Source organism: Terrapene carolina, unplaced genomic scaffold, assembly GCF_002925995.2.
Source record: "Terrapene carolina triunguis isolate 2854851 unplaced genomic scaffold, T_m_triunguis-2.0 Scaffold344, whole genome shotgun sequence".
Lineage (NCBI taxonomy): Eukaryota > Metazoa > Chordata > Testudines > Emydidae > Terrapene > Terrapene triunguis.
Genome location: NW_020664695.1, coordinates 240,163 through 257,111, shown reverse-complemented (window position 1 = coordinate 257,111; position 16,949 = coordinate 240,163). Strand labels below are relative to the sequence as shown.

The window sequence follows — 16,949 nt, the reverse complement described above, 5'->3', positions numbered from 1 at the left end:
AGGACATCAGCTATGAAACACTCCAGAGCTGCTGTTAAATTTGCTCTTGACAGACCCCCTGAGGCCCTGATCTCACTCCCACAAATCAGGCTGAAAATGGAGACTCGACTCCAGCCTGAACTCTGCCCAGAGCGATTGTCCCATGGTGGATAATGGTCACAGAGACCATCTCAGAGCCCCAGGGGCTCAAGTGTCTCCATTTAACACGTGCGCCCCCCCCTCGCTCTCATTAACCAGCCCTGGGTCAGACACGCTGGCAACTTTCACACCCAGACTCTGGAGACACTTTGGGGCCTTCTACACAGCCTGCAGAAGTGAGTCTCGGAATGGGGTGGACAGATTCAGGCTTACGGGGCTCCCTCTTTGGAATTAAAAATAGCCGCGTAGACATTCAGGTTCTGGCTGGAGCTCAGGCTCTGAAGCCCAGGGTGGAGCCAGATCTGCCCCTCACTGCGCACGCAGGGACATTGTCTGTGTCCACGTCCCCTTCACCCCCTTCCTGGGATGGGGAACAGCAGCCCCAGGGCCTCTCTCTTCACCCCCAGGGCAGGGGAGTGAGAGCCTCGGCCTCCTGATCAGTGGGGCCTCCCAGCACAGGTTCCTGGGTGAGCGTGAAAGTGTCTCCACCCAGAAAGCTCTGTGCACCTGGTAAATACACAGATGTGCCCGTGGATCAGGATCCAGGATGGTACTCTCCCCAGGAGTGATGGAAGCTCCCTAAAAGTAGAGGGGTCACCCAGTCGTGCCAGCCCTTCTCCCCGAGCTCCTGCCCCTGCACCGCCCCTTCTCCCCGAACCCCCATCCTCACATCGCCCCTTCTCCCTGAGCCCCGGCTCTCCAACACATCATCAGTGATCTACAACCCATCCTGGACAATGATCCCTCACTTTCACAGACCTTGGGAGGCAGGCCAGTCCTCGCCCACAGACAACCCGCCAACCTTAAGCATATTCTCACCAGCAACCACGCACCGCACCATAACAACTCTAACTCAGGAACCAACCCATGCAACAAACCTCGGTGCCAACTCTGCCCACATATCTACACCAGCAACACCATCACAGGACCTAACCAGATCAGCTACAACTTCACCGGCTCATTCACCTGCACGTCCACCAATGTTATATATGCCATCATGTGCCAGCAATGCCCCTCTGCTATGTACATTGGCCAAACTGGACAGTCACTACGCAAGAGGATAAATGGACACAAGTCAGATATCAGGAATGGCAATATACAAAAACCTGTAGGAGAACACTTCAACCTCCCTAGCCACACAATAGCAGATGTAAAGGTAGCCATCTTACAGCAAAAAAACTTCAGGACCAGACTCCAAAGAGAAACTGCTGAGCTCCAGTTCATTTGCAAATTTGACACCATCAGATCAGGATTAAACAAAGACTGTGAATGGCTATCCAACTACAGAAGCAGTTTCTCCTCCCTTGGTGTTCACACCTCAACTGCTAGCAGAGCACCTCACCCTCCCTGATTGAACTAACCTCCTTATCTCCATACTGATTTATACCTGCCTCTGGAGATTTCCATTACTTGCATCTGAAGAAGTGAGGTTCTTACCCACGAAAGCTTATGCTCCCAATACTTCTTTAAGTTAGTCTTAAAGGTGCCACAGGACCCTCTGTTGCTTTTTACAGATTCAGACTAACACGGCTACCCCTCTGATACCTAATAAATGAGTGTACCCCAAAGTAACGGGCAAAGCTAGTAACAATGCTCAAACACTGTGACAGGGTCACACTCTCATGAGTAAGTCTCACTCACTGAGCAGCAAACCACTGACCCAAACTCCCACCGGGCTGCACTCAGAGCAGACGAGGGGCCCATAGGATTCAGCTTGTTACCCAGTAGCACACGGCCCAGGTCACACTGAAGCAGCCAGACCAGCCCCTCCTCCAGCTCAGAAAGTTCGGCCAACCTTGGCTAATGGGGGCTGAGGCAGTGCTGAGCGGTGCCCACACAACGCAGCCCTCACATGTCCCAGGAGAGAGGCACAGACATGTCATCTGTTACCAGTCTGTGCTGCTCCCAGCACAATGGGCCCAGTCCAGGCCTCACAGCACCTGGCTCAGGGACACCCATTAACTCAGCCATGGAGGGGTCAGGATGTCAGAGTGATGGGGTCTGGTCAGATACTTGGGCAAGTACCAGCAGGTGGCTGTAAGTAGCAGAGAAACTGCCCAGCACTGAGCACATCAGCCTCCAGCTACCACACAGCTCCAAGCCTGTCAGCTGGGTCCATGCGTGTCCTGGGGTCCCAGGCGCTGTCCAGATCCCCAGGCACAACACAGCTGAATGTCCCAATAGCTTCCACTCACCCATGAATCTCTTCAACACTTCATTCATGTCAAGGGAAATTTTATACATGTTCTTCAGGTCAGTAGAAACAGCTTCTGGTTCCTGGAGTTTCACATTCTCACTCCTATGAAGAAAACGTCCCATCATCACTCAGCTGCTCTGTACACACATCATCCCAGAACCACCACCAAGCATATAAGAGCAATGAAAATGGGAAACACACCTGCTCAATGTGCTTTTCACATCCTGAAAGGAAAAAGAGAATCAATGTTTTGTATTAACACAATGTGCATAAAACTTAGTGAGTCTCACTTTGGGCATCAAACTTTCATCTAGAAAATAGATCAACCCTCCCAGGCTTCACTGTTTTGTGGTAAAATCTCATACACCGTTTTGCATTAACACTTGTTTCATGTATGTAGGTGAGACAGGGATTTAGCTGAAGGTTTCTCCCTTCTCGGGACCCAGCCCATCAGTATCTGTGTTTATCGCCTGGGTTGGGTCCAATGTTCTGGGGTCAGAGCAGGGATGGGTTTAGCTCAGTGTCATCCATTTAATCTCCCTCGGCCTCACTGGGTCTCCAGGAGGAGAATTCCCCTCTAACATGAACTGCGATATTTTGGAACTGATGGAGCCCTTAGCTGGATGTTCTGTTTGTCTGTAACCACAGACACATTTACTCTCATTGTTGGGATCCAGACCCAGGGATCTGAGCTATAATTCTGGATGGGTGGAGAATTTTGATGCCATCTCACCTTTAGCAGCTCGACAACTGGTTGCTGACACTTCTCCTCGATCTCTGTGATCAGCTGCTGCAGAGAAGAGCTTTGCTGGGAGAGTTTGGTGACATTTTCCTGTAGTCTCTGCAGAGTCTCCCTCTCCTCCTCCTCCAGGCTCTGCAGAAGCAGCTGCTCCTCCTCTCTCAGCAGTGTGTGCAGTCTGTTAAATTCACCTGCAATCATCTCTCTCCTGTTCTTCACTTTCCTCTGGAAATAGAAAAATAGGAAAGGCAGAGAGAAAACGTGAGCCAGATGTTGAGTTACACAAACAGGGCCTATGTCCGTGAAGCAGGGGATATTAGATCAGTATCAGGTTTGTAAGGATAGTTACTTATTTGGGAAACGAAGCATAAAGGGTTTGTTTTAGTTAAGAGTTAATATGGTCAGTTCCATAGCGGGGTTGTCTAGGGTGCTTTGGAAAGATGCAGTAAGGCAGGAGGGGGCAGAAAGGAGCAAGCGGCAGGCGAGGGAGCCTTGGGGGAGGGGGTGGGGAAGCTGCAACAGTGAGTGGGGAGCCTCTGGGGATGGGGCTGAGTGGGAGCGGGGCATGGGGCAGAGCAGGAGGGGAGAGTGAGTGGGGCCTCGGCGAGAGCAGGAGAAATGGGGGTGGAGCAGTAGGCAGGGCGATGATCCAGGCACCGGGGAGGTTCCGGCACTCATGCCCACCCTTCCCGAATGTTGGAGGCATGCGCTGCCCATGGCCGGCACCAAGCCTGTGCAACGGAGCAAACAACCAGAGCAGGTTCATAACCTCATCCTGGAGCTTTACTGCCCCGTCATTCCTGGGAACGCTGCAGGGGGAAGGGCTCAGGGAGGAATAAACCCGGACACCCACCTGCCACTCGGTGGTTTTCTCCTCCTCTTTAGACGTCAGAGCCAGGGCCTCTTCCAGCTCCTTCCTCAGAGGGCCCAGGGCTCCCTGGAGTTTCACCTGCAGGGGCATCGTGTGCGATAAGCAGCCATTAGTCTGCCTGTGCAATGGGTGGACAGTACTGTCCATATTGGCATTTCATACAGGAGCAGTAAATACCCTGGAAGCGAGCAGCAGACTCGGCTCTGCCGGCCCCAAAGGCCTCATGGGAGCAGAGACGCCAGTCTCAGAGCAGGGGCTCTGCTTCCTGCAGACACTCAGGGCTTCTCAGACCCTGTGTTTGAGCTCAAGTTTCCCATCACTGAGCACAGGCCAGAGGGGAAATAGCTGGGAAGGTTCTGAACGATCCCTCCTGCCAGCGAGAGTGAAGAGGTTGGGACAGCACCTCGCTGCACTGTACCCAGACCCAGGCCAGGAACAAGACCCCACTGTGCTCTCCTCTGTCCAGGCTCCCATGTGGCCTCCCTCAGGCAGCAGCTGAGCACCTGAGCCAGCGCAGTCCCATTAACTGTACAGAGTGACGCTGTGATGTGGCTGGAGGTCAGTGAGGAACAGGGAACACACTCGGTCTGGGGGAATGTGCCACCCATAATTATAACTGCTCCAAAGCTGTAATAACCCAGGGCTCTCTTCCCCTTTGACAGCATGTGATTCATTCACACATTGCAGCAATGTGCTCCTGCCCCATCAGCCCCACACTCATGGCAGCCCCCCAGAGCCCCTTCCAGAAATTTTCCCATTTCACTCTTTTCTCTGAGCCCTGGAGTTCTCTCCTTCTCTCTGCCCAAGGGCCCAGGCTGCTGCTGAGAGCTTCTGGGGAGCTGTTCGGTGACACCCCTGCGGTGCTGCTGCAGGGAAGCAGTGAGGGAGGAGCCAGCATGGGCTAGTGAGAGACAGGAGGCAGAAAAGCAGCCTTTGCAACCAGGAAAACAGCTTCATAAATGAACAGGAATCAGACTGGGGGAAGGGCAAAGGTGGCTAGATTCTTTGAAGCTCCACCCACAAAATAAGCTCCACCCATTGGAGTCACCAAAAGGAGACACCATGATCTGTTCACAGTAGATGGTGCAATGTTCAAAACAGGATGGAGTTGCTGATTGGCTCCAAGGGGCTCCTGGGGCCAGAGTCCCCTGATGGGGCTAGAATATACATCTGGATTCTGCTGGGCGCTCTGGGCCTGGTCCTCCTTTACTGGGGGGGAGAATAAGAGGTGGCATCTCCCAAACATCACCCGCTTGTGGCACCGGAAGGAGGTGTCACTGGCAATAAATGGTGCCGAGCTGTAATTCTCCCTCTCTGGTCTCACAGGGGAACAAAATAATTAACAGTGTTGATATTTAAATGATCAGTTCTCCAGTCTCAAAGTAACACACTCACATAAGAGCTGCAGGCCAGTCTATGATTTAAACCTCACTGATTGTTAACACCGGCCGTGGTGTAAAAAGTCCCCTTATTTCAGCAGTGGACGCTGAGTTTGAAAAGCATTCAGAATCTCAGAAAAGTTTCCCACAGCAGATATCTTTTAAGACTTGATATTCTGATTCTATCGTCACACTGCCAGATCATTAATTTTGTTATAGCATCTCCCCTACAATGAAGGCTTTACAGAGCTGAATGATGTGTCACCTGTGACAGGCAACTTTCAGTGAAATCAACCTGTAATTAAAATCCAAAGTTATTACCCATTAAACTTGACAGCAATTCCCTACCTTGTACTCCTGGGCAGCCTCCTTCATGGGAACCACCGTGAGAGCTCTGTGAGCCCGGGACAGATGGCAAACCACACAGACAGAAATTTGATCCTCTTCAGAGAACAGTTTCAGAGTCTCCTGGTGTTCCCCAGACACCCTCTCCTCTCCTGCTCCCTTTGCTGCCTGTAAACTCAACCGTTTGACTATTTCTACAACATTTGCCAGCCGCCTGCTTGGCCTCAGGTTTCCCTGTTGCACAGTTTCTCTGCACTGAGGGCAGGAGACGGCTGTATCGGATCCCTCCCAGCACTGGGTGATGCAGGCTGGGCAGAAATTGTGCCCACAGTCTATAATCACTGGGTCCTTAAAATACTCCAGACAGATGGGGCATGTAGCTTCCTCCGGAGACTTTCCACATGGTTGTCTGTGGCCATGGCTCCCTCTGGACAGTGTAACAGGGTTAGTTTCACTTTCCTGAGCTCAGAGATATGTCCCGCCTGCAGCAGCAGCAATTGGGTGTTTCCCTTCCTGGAACTGACCCAGGCTGTTTGGTGAGCTGCAGCCACATCACCGGTTACATTCCAGCCCTGGAGGTTTTGGTGAGAAATGTCCTAATAAGGCTCCGATCCTGCAATCAGCCCCCTCTGCTGGTGTGTGGGGGGGGGTCACTGGGGATTCACATGGACATCAGCTTCCCCTTGTCCTGATGAGCTGACAGAACTGCGTGTCTAAGGGTATGTCTACACTACAGGATTAATCCGAATTTAGATAATTCGAATTTGGGAAACAGGTTGTATAAATTCGATTGTGCGCGGCCACACTAAGCACATTAATTCGTTTTTTAACCACATTAATTCGGTGGTGTGCGGCCACACTACTCCATTAATTTAACCACAGTAATTCGGTGGTGTGCGGACACACTAACCCTAATTCAAATTAACAAAATCAATTTAGGCGCTACTCCGTTCGTCGAGGTGGAGTACAGAAATCGATTTTAAGTGCCCTTTAATTCGAATTAACTGGCTCTGTAGTGTGGACGGGTGAAGGGTTAATTCGGATTAACACAGCTAAATCCGAATTAAAGTCGTAGTGTAGACCAGGCCTAAGGAGTGATATTTAGGCTTGGCAGAATTCATTTGATTTATTATGTAATTTTGACTGGTAAATATATAAACATTCTTACAAATATTAATCTTATCTATTTAAACTTTCAGTTTTTATCAATATTATTGTTCACAATTGTGGGAAATTGGGGGGAAATCAGACAATATTTTTGTCAGACTAATTCTTTTATGACAGTAGACAGATTCAAAAAGTGTAACTGTTAAAACACAAATTGTCAACATCTCATGTCAAAACATGCTAACTAAATATCCTTAAATTAAACTCTAGTAAGTTCTCAAGCAGCATTTTTCTTTACTGTACCTATTGGTCCATTTCAGTTCTTATCAATGGAAATATTTTTTCATCAGTTTGTGTGTGCAAAGTGAAATCAACATTTACTGACATCGACTGATAAAGTCTAATCCTTCCAAGTCTAGAGATATTCAATTCACAGGTCAAAAACTTGGTTAAGCTGGAATCCATGTTTCAAAGGCCTGATTCTAACGTACACTGAGGCAGAGCTGCCTCAGTGTAAAGGAGACGCAGTGTCAAAAGTGTTGCCAACATTCATGTTTTTATAATGAATGTCATGAACATAAGAATGGCCAGACTGGGTCAGACCAATGGTCCATCTAGCCCAGTATCCTGTCTTCCAACAGTGGCCAATGCCAGGTGCCCCAGAGGGAATGAACAGAACAGGTGATCGACTGATCCATCCCTTGCCCAGCTTCTGGCAAACAGAAGTTAGGGACACCTAAACAAAGGAAATTTCTAGTTTTTTTGGTTGCAGAGAAAAAACTAAAAATGTGATCTGAGTCAGTCTAAAGTCTGAGAAGCCAGAAGGCAAATCGAAAGAACTCAACGTATATTATTTTTATTTTTTAGTCTCACTAAAGGCAATCACATCATTTTGAGGGTCCTGACTCATGATTTTCAAGAGTTTGGGGTTGGCAATATTGTGCCACTGAGAACTCAGGCTTTAAATCCCTATCCCCCATGGAAAGTCCCCTAATTTCATGCCATCATTTATCTAACACACCATAGTTAACGGATAGGGAAATAGAGAGGGCAAGGTGTGGGAATGCACATGGAGCCGGGCTGTGGGCCCAAGCAGCAAATGAGCACAGGCCCCCTGGATTGGGGGTGAACTAAAGGAATCACTTACAATGCTCAGTTTTATATTTAGGTCCTTAGAGCCTTTGCTAGAGAAGCCAGGCCTGAAAACATGAACTGATCACTGCCAAGGCACTATTGCCGCCACCATGTAATCAAAAATCAGGAGGCTGCTGAAGAAAACATGAGCGTTTTTCTTCTAAAAATTATATTCTGGACTGCTTGTTTGTGAGCAAGCAGTCAGGATTTACTCTGGTCACGTTCTCAACTTTTTCTACTGAGGCCCGAGAGCAAGAAACTTACTTTTGTTAAAGTGAGAGCTGAGATTGTCACATAATCACAGGATTCCAAGAGCTGCGGCATTAAGAGAAACACCAGCTAGTGAAGGAGTCAGTGTGAAATCAGGAAAGCTTGCGACAATCCCAATGTGACATTTTTGTGATTTGATGTGTACAGGAAACAGCTGCACTTCTAGCGATTGCAGGTCCTTACCTGGCCCCATCACTGCACTGTCTGAGCAACTCACAAACTTCCATGTGCTTAGACTCACCATATAGCTGTGCAGAGCTGACCTATACCTGCCAATAGCGTGGGGGGGAAGAGTCAGGGCATTGCCTTCAGCTGAAATTACTGAGCATGCTCAGTCTGTGTGAGCATACTCACTATAAGCCAAGCAGCAAATCAGGGGGGAAGACACATGGGTTCATTTGTCCCCCTCCTCCCCACACAATGTCTCTGCTGCTGTGCAATGTGGAAGGGTTGTTACCCCCATTTAGAAGAGGGGAAAGTCAGGCACAGACAAAATAAATGACTTCCCTGACTTCACACAGAGCAGAACCTGGATCTGTGCAGGTTAACTTAGCACCTTAACTACTGGGCAAACCTTTCCCTCTGCAGCCTGAACCTGGGAGAAGAGGATAAGGAAATGGATGGACAAGCCCACAGAGTTTGTCTGATAATCATCTCACTGACCCTCCCCACAGTCCCTAGGCCAGTCTCTGCAGAGTCAGGTGATAATGGTGATATCACCAGTCCTTGATGTGGTCTTTCAGGGATCTCTGCTACCCCCTGATTGGCTTCCTTTGGTTGGCCCCTGGCATCTAATTAAGCCTAGAAGTAAGTAAGTAAGTCAGACAGACACCCCCATTCTATCCCTTTCCCAGCTCTGGGCTCTCTCCCTTTATAGCAGGCCTTGTTTCCCCTATTGGTTGCAGCTGTGGGTGCCTGTCTCCATGATTGGCAGTTGAGGCAGCTGTGCGGGGGCGTGGTCAGGCTGCTTGCCTGCAGGCCAGAGAGGCACCCCTCCCCCTACAAAACTCGGCTCAGTAGGGGTGGGGGTATAGATCTCATTACAGGTGGACAGGAGCGAAAGTGAATCATTTTTCAGGCCTGCTCTGAAATGCTCAGGCTGCGTCTGAATATCTAGTCACTTTCTGTGCTCAGCTGTTGGGCTCAGCTGCCCACAGCCCCATCTCCCCTATGGGAATAGGGTTAAAGGATTTAAATATAGGCCTCTCAGTTGTAAGAAACAGAGCAACTGTCATGCTAAGTCTTAGCCTAATATCGTGGGACCTATAACCCCCCACATCCCCACCCCCATCCTGAGAACCAAACAGGAGCTGCCCTAGGTAAGTGCTCCACGCCCCAACCCTGAGCCCCCTTCTTTGCCCTAGCTCCTGGCCAGACCCTGCACCCCAACGTTTTTTTACAATATTTGGAAAGATCTTTAAGTGGACCGTCGAGACCCTCTGTGATTTTCAAGTGGTCTGTGGAAAAATAAGTTAGACTACAAGAACAATCAAGGTACCTCACTTTATTTTCATTTACTTGCTATTACTTATAGGAGGAGTATGAATGAAAAATGGGGGTGGGGGGAGATAAGAGAGAATGTTCTTTTTCTTGACTGGGTCTCAAGGAGGAGCCCCCAAAATGAAGCTGAGCACAGGGCTGGGGGGCCCCACCAACTCTAAATCCACCACTGACTGTCACGTCACCTGGGCTGGGGATACTGTCAGGGCCGGTGTAACCACTAGGTGAACTAGGCGGCTGCTTAGGGCACCAAGATTTGGGGGCACCACAAAGCGGTGCCCCCCAATTTTTTTTTACGCTACAGTGGAGTCACATCTTACGCGGGGGTTAGGTTCTAAAGTCACCACGTAAGAGGAAAATTGTGCATAGTGAAAATTACCATAAAGTGCAGTATACACTAGAACAGGGGTCCTCAACCTATGGCACACATGCTGAGCCTGCTGCCGTCCTGGGGTTCCATTCACTCAGCCAGCAGCGGGCTGAGCAGGGCCAGCAGGGGGCCGGCTCCTGCCAGCCGGGGTCCCAGCCGCCAGCCCCGCTCAGCCTGCTGGGGTCCCAGCCGGCTCTGCTCAGCCTCCTGCTGGCCTGGGTGAAAGGTCTGGGGTTCCAGGCTCAGCATGCGTGCCGTAGGTTGAGGACCCCTGTTCCATTCACCCAGGCCTGCAGGAGGCTGAGCGGAGCAGGTGGCTGGGACCCCGGCTGGCAGTGGGCCGAGGTCCCAGACACCTGCCCTGCTCAGCCCGCTGCCAGTCTGGGGTTCCAGCTGCCAACCCCTTGCCACTTGGGGTCCTGGCCGCTGGCCCCGCTCAGTCTCCTGTTGGCCTGGGGTTCCATTCACCCAGGCTGGCAGGAGGCTGAGCGGAGCCGCCGGCTGGGACCCTGGCTGGCAGCGGGCTGAGGTCCCAGCCACTGGCCCTGCTGAGCCCGCTGTTGTCCCTGAGTGGACTGAGTGGGACTGGCAGCTGGGACCCCAGCTGGTAGCTGAGTGAACGGAACCCCAGGCCGGCAGCAGGCTCAGCTGTGGCCGGGACCTGCAGCCTGCCATTAATAAAAAATCAGTTCTTGTGCCACCTTTGGCACGCATGCCGTAGGTTGAGGACCCCATTCTACTGTATACTGTGTGTACTGTACTTTATGGTAATTTTCACTATACGCAATTTTCTTCTTACGCGCTGACCTTAGAACCTAACCCCTGTGTAAGATGTGACTCCACTGTATTCATTTTTGAAAATTTATAATAAGCGATGCTTGGGGGAGGAGCAAGGTGGAAGTTTCGCCTGCGGTGCAAAATATCCTTGCACCGGCCCTGGATACTGTGTCAGCTGATCCCCACAGTCTCCAACCTACCTGGGCAGTACAGCAGACATGGCCCTGCCCACTAGCTCCTCTCCACTCCCTAGCCCACCCACCACTTGCCCCCCCCTTAAGACTTAGCCCTCTTACTTTTAAAAATGATTGCTTGCCCCTCTACCCCCGTCAGGCTTTTCTGGCAGCCCTGTTGCCAGGTATCCAGTTTTAGACTGGAAACTCCAGTAGAAAACGGGACCTGAGTGTCCGGTTAACAGTACTGACTGGAAACTAAATGTCCGGTTATAGGAGTAACCACATTAGCCTCCGCTCCTCCCACTCCCCTGTCTTCGGCCATAAAGTCTACTAATTTGTGAAAAACTGAGTGTAGCATTGGGAGCAGTGTCCGATGTTTTACTGTCTAACTGGCTTGATTTCTAAAATGAACACTCATTGAGTGGGGTGATCCACAGGGAGTAGCTCAAATCTCCAAAGTGCCTGGCCAGCAACAGGACATTAGCACAGCAAGGGAGAGGTGTGGCAGTGACATCACAAAGGCCTTTTGCAGGACCTCAGACTATTGGTCAAAGGAGGTAGGGAGGTGGTGACCTCACAGAGAGATGCTGACATCAGCCAGGCAGGACAGGGGCAAGGGGCCAGGGAAACCTCGGAGACCCCTATGGTTTTGCTTCAGCAAGTCTTCTTCTTGAGGTCTCTCTTTGAGGACTGAGAGAGAATTAGGGTACACGTACATGAGCACGAGGAGGAACCTCTTTCAAGTTTTCTCCTTTCCTTTTACTGATTTTATTATAAAACAGACATCCCTGAATAGAAGGTAAGAGCCTCCTGGAGGTCTGAAACCGATTCAGTCTGATCCATCTGGTGACAGTTGAATTCTAGGCATGGAAAACATGAGCTTAAGGAGGCAGAATTTTATTCCACACCTGGAATTTTGTCCCTTAGAATCACTGTGGACATTAGGGTTTGTCCTGTTTGTTTCACTGTTTCCTCCATCCCTCCCTCCTTTCTCTTCTTCTCTTGCTTCTTTTGTCCTTTCTCCTGTTCCCCTCCCAACACCAGGCGGTGTGTGCGTGTGTGTCGTGGGGGAGTGCTCTGCAGCTCCCATTGTGGGAGGTCCACCCAAAAATGTGGGGCTGAAATAGTGCTTGGGCAGTGATCCCCACCAGTGACCTGGGCCATCCTTTGGGCTCTCTGGTGAGAACCCTCAGCCTCCCGTCCTCAGTCTCTACCCTGATTGGCTGAGCAGGGGGTTATTGACAGGGAGGAGACTCAGGTCCTTGTTGTTCTCTTTTAAGACCAAGTAAATAAGTCACAACCAGTTATATGTTTGACGAATTTTGCTGCTTCTCTTCATTAATTGTCTCTGAGCAGTTCATGATTCTCTCTAACATTCCAGTTCTCCTAAAATACTTGCTGAATAATTACTGTGCACTGTTGTTGGTCTGGAGCTCATTTGAGAGCACTTTATTCAGATCATTCAATGTATGAAATTCAAGATCCGATGGTTAGTTTGAAAATCAGGGCTCTTGGGTCCTAGTCCCAACTCTGCCACCACCTTGCTTGCTGTGTAGGCCCTTGGGTAGGTCACTTCCCTTCTCTGTATCTCAGGCTCCCCCCCCCAATCTGTCCAGTGGGAACAGGGACAATTCTCGAACTCTGAGCAGTCGTGAGCCTGAGTGAGATAAGGGGCGTTAAAGCCCTCTGTGAAGGAGAAAGGGGAGTTTCATGGTGTTTAGCACCAAGGAATTCTAAAGTTTGTTAAAATGTCTAGTCTGCGGAAACAAGAAATGGTCGGGGCCAAATTTTTTAACCTTTGCCTTTTTTAAAGCCCATTCAGGGATGTGAGTCCCTGTCTTTTAGGTACCTGGGGTTCTTTGCCAGCAGGAGAGAAGAGGTTCCTGCCTCCATTTTTGTGGCCTTAACAAACCAGGTGCTGGCTGTGCCCCAGTTCTCGTCTGAGATCCCTGAAAAAGAACATCTTCCCATCCATTAACAAGACAGGACCTATCTTTAAAAGGGGAACAAAGAGAACCCTGGGACTTACAGACTAGCTACCCTCACTTCCATAGCTGGAAAGATACTGGAATACATCATTAAACAATCAGTTTGTCAGCACCTACAGGATCATTTGGTTCTTAGGACTTGTTAGCATGGATTTGTCAAGAACAAATCATTCCAAACCAATCCTAGCCCCTTCTTTGGCAGGGTTCTGGGCCTAGTGGAGGTGGGTAAACAGTAGATGTGATCTATCTTGGTGTTACTAAGGCTTTTGACACAGTCCCATAGGACATTCTCACAAGCAAACTAGGGAAATGTGGTCTAGATGCAAGTAGTGTAATGTGGGTGCAGAGCTGGTGTAAAGCCCAGACTCCAAGAGTCCTTCTCCATGTTTGGCTGTCCAATGGAGAGGGTGTACCTCATGGGTCCGGCAGGGATCAGTCCAGGGTCCGGTACTATTCAATATTTTCATTAATGATTTGGAAAATGGAGTGGAGAATATGCTTCTAAAATTTGCAAATGACACCAAACACTTTGGCACACAGGATTGGAATTCAAAACCAGGGCCTCCCAGGCCCAAAATCAGGGGGCCTGGGGCAAAGCAATTTTGGGGGCCCCTTCCATAAAAAAAGTTGCAATACTCTAGAATACTATATTCTCGTGGGGGCCCCTGCAGGGCCCAGGGCCTGGGGCAAATTGCCCCACTTGCCCCCCCCCTCCCCAGGCAGCCCTGTTCAAAATGCCCTTAACAAATTGGAGAATTGCTTTTCTTGAGCCAAACTCCATGGCTGGGCCCCTCTCTATAGACTGGGCTGAAGTGAAACCCCAGAGCCAAACACTCCTCCTCCTGGGCAGTGCGCTCCCACCTTTAATGGTCAGATACTGCTTAGCACTGTCAGAGCAGCTTTTGCTGGGGGATTCTCCAAGCACTTTCCAATAGCGGGAAAGTATTAAATCCCTATTTGACTGCTGGGGTCAGAGCCATAGAGGGGGGAGCAACTTGCCCAAAGTCCCACAGAAAAAGGAAAACAACCAGCAATGGAACCAATAGGAAACCCAGCAATGGAACTCAGGCGTCCTGACTCCCAATCCCCTGGTCCAGTCACTCCAGCGGAGCACACTACCTCTCAAAGGCAGGGGGAGCGGACGTGAGGGCCTGGTTGTAATTGCCAGCTGTGGGAGGGAGTGTGCAGCAGTGGTTAGCGAAAGGGCCTGGAAATAAGGACTGCTGGGTCCCATCCATTGCTCTGACACTTGGTGTGACCCTGAGCCAGTAGCTTCCCCTCCCCAGGCCTGTTTCTCATCAGTAGGGTTGGGGTCGCAGTCCCTACAGCCCAGGGGGGTTGGGAGGCTCCAGGAAGGTGTGTAAAGTGCTGGGATGTCAGGATCCTGGAGGCGCTGTCACCCCCGCACTAGGGAAGTGTCCTGCACCCCGCTGCTGCTGACTGAGTTTCTCGGTCCCTTGGCAATAAGACAGACTCTTGTTTTTACAGCCAGTTGGTCGCCCTAGTGTCATCACCCTGCCTGCTTCCTGGGCAGGGTAACTCCTCAGCTCACCACCACCCTCTCCAGCCTGCCTTGGGCTTGGAGAGTGAGGAGAAGTGCGAGGGACGACACTGAACATCCTCCATCCATCGCTCCATCACCAGAGCAAGTGAGTGGCATTAGGGTTCCTCGGGGGCGTCCCCTGTCTGTCTGGGGAGAGGCAGAAAGAGGGGGAGAGAATCTCTCCCAAAGGAGATTGGATTTGCAAACAGCCCCCAAGAGCCCCTCACTCTCCGACTGGGCAGAGGCTTCTCCAGAGCCATCTCCAGTGTGTTTGGAAAGGTTCCAGCAATGGGGCTCCCAGCTGTTTCCTTGTGGGACACTGTTCCTCAGGCTGAGAGTCTTTGAGCTGGGCCAGACCCTGTGAGCTGCTGAGCATGGAAATCAATGGGGAATGAGGAGGGCCCTGATCTTCCTGTGCCTAGGGTCTTTGTGACTTTGACGTGGGGAATGGTTTCCCAGGAAAAGTCCGGACTCCTGGGTCTGTTCTTTCTCTAGCCTGGGCGGGGGAGTGTGGCCTGGGACGACAGGAGGGGGCTGCTTGTCCAGAGTAACCGATGGTCTTTGGGACTGACCCCATTGCTCTAAAAGGTTGAGACTTCCTGGATATTGCAGCAGCAGCAGGGATGATGAGGGGGAACGCTGGGAGGAGATCATGCAATGAACTCCTGCCAGTGTGTGTAGCTTGCACTCCCTGCACTCCTGTGGGGGGAGAAGGGGCTGCTCTGGTTGGAGCAGGGATGAGGAGGGACCGAAAAGGCCCATGAGTGAAAGGCTGCCTTGACCCCAGACTCACACCTGCTCCCCACTCGGTTCCAGGATGGCCAGGCTCCTGAGGATGTTCAGGAAGAAGGCTCTGCACATGGCCCCAGAGCCTGAGGGAAGCAGCTGCCATCTTCCCAAGGGGCAGAGAAACCTCTCCATCCCCACTGGCGGGGAAACAGCTCCCATCCAGGCCAGAAGGCGGAAATGCCCAGCCTTCTGGCAAACAAAACCAGCTCCTGGCGCAGGCGCCGAGCTGGGAGAGGCCCCGACCAGGCCCAAATGGAGCTGGCTGAGGATGCGGTTTCGCACACTCCACCACCATTCTGCACTTGCTCAGCCGGTAGTTGAAGAGTTCTTTTTCACTGTCCAGGGCGCCTGTATAGGGCTTCATGAGCAGGGCCGGCTCTAGGTTTTTTGCCGCCCCAAGCAAAAAAAAAATTTGGCTGCCCCCCACCCCAGCCCTGGGCTCTTCTCCCCCCCCCCACACCAGTGCCCTCCCCCACCCGCACGCCCCAGCCCTGGGCTCTCTCTTCCCCCCCCACCCACACCCCCTGCTGCCCCAGCCCTTAGCTCCCCTCCCAAACATGACCTCCTTGTTCACCACAGCAATCCCCATTTACACTTGCAGTGGGAATCAAACCGTTTCTCCTATTTTTATTTCACTTTAGTATAAATCTCGCCCCCACAACCCCATCTTTAGTGCTCCAAATGCACATGGAAGGCATAGGGACTAACCCTCAAACCTTGTACCCAGAAAGGGATGGGGAGCTAGTAAAGAGGGTTCAGGCAGAGGAGCCGGTGTGGGGGTGCTTGTGGAGGAGGAGAGGGGGTATCAGGAGGGTTGCGGGAGAAGAGGTGCAGGGGAGGGGGGAGGTGCGGGAGGAGAGGGCTGGGGGAGGGTACAAGGGGAGAGGTGTGGGTGAAGGGAGAGTACAAGGGGAAGGGGTGCAGCGAAGGAGCCATGGGGGAGGTACAAGTGGAGGGGCTGCGAGCGGGATGGGGGGTACAAGGGCTGAGAGGGGCAGGCGCTGACAGCTGCTTCCCCAGCCCCGTCCAGGCAGAGCCGAGAGGACAGACACTGACCCCCAGGTGCCTGAGCTGCGGGGGTCCCCCGGCAGGGCAGTATCCCCCGCTCGGAGCCGGGCTCTGCCTCTCCCTGCCCAGGGCAGGCAGCGCAGGGCTGAGGCCGGGGAGGTGCGCGGCGGGCTGGGTCCGGGGGCAGGAGGGGGTGGCGGCAGCTCCCTGGCAGCTCGGGCTGCCCAGCCACTTGCCCTATCAGCGCGCGAGCCGGGATCCGCGCCCCCTGCCCAGCCCGGCGGCACCCTGCCCAGCCCACTCGGGCGGGGAAACGCCGCGCCGCCCTGGGGAGACTCAGAGCAGCAGCAGCAGCAGGACCCCTCCTCCCTCACTGCATCCCAGGCCCACTTCCCTCCTCCCCGGCTCCTCACACCCAGGCTGGGCTGCAGTTCAGGCTGCCTGGCCGCTGGAGAGCCAGAGCATCATCCCCTGGAGCTGAGTCCCTCTCGCCACCCAGGGCCGGCTCCAGGCACCAGGCACCCAAGCTGGTGCTTGGGGCGGCACCTGGAGGGGGGCGGCGCGGCGCTCCGGCCGCCGGGGAGAGCGGGGCCACAGCTGGGCTCGCCGCCCTCCCCC

The 16,949-nt window shown here is 52.2% G+C and overlaps 1 pseudogene; it reads right to left on the bottom strand.

Moving 5' to 3' along the window:
• Positions 1 to 2,333: 2,333 nt before the first annotated feature.
• LOC112121645 lies at positions 2,334 to 6,088 on the bottom strand (annotated as a pseudogene).
• Between the last annotated feature and the right edge of the window lie 10,861 nt (positions 6,089 to 16,949).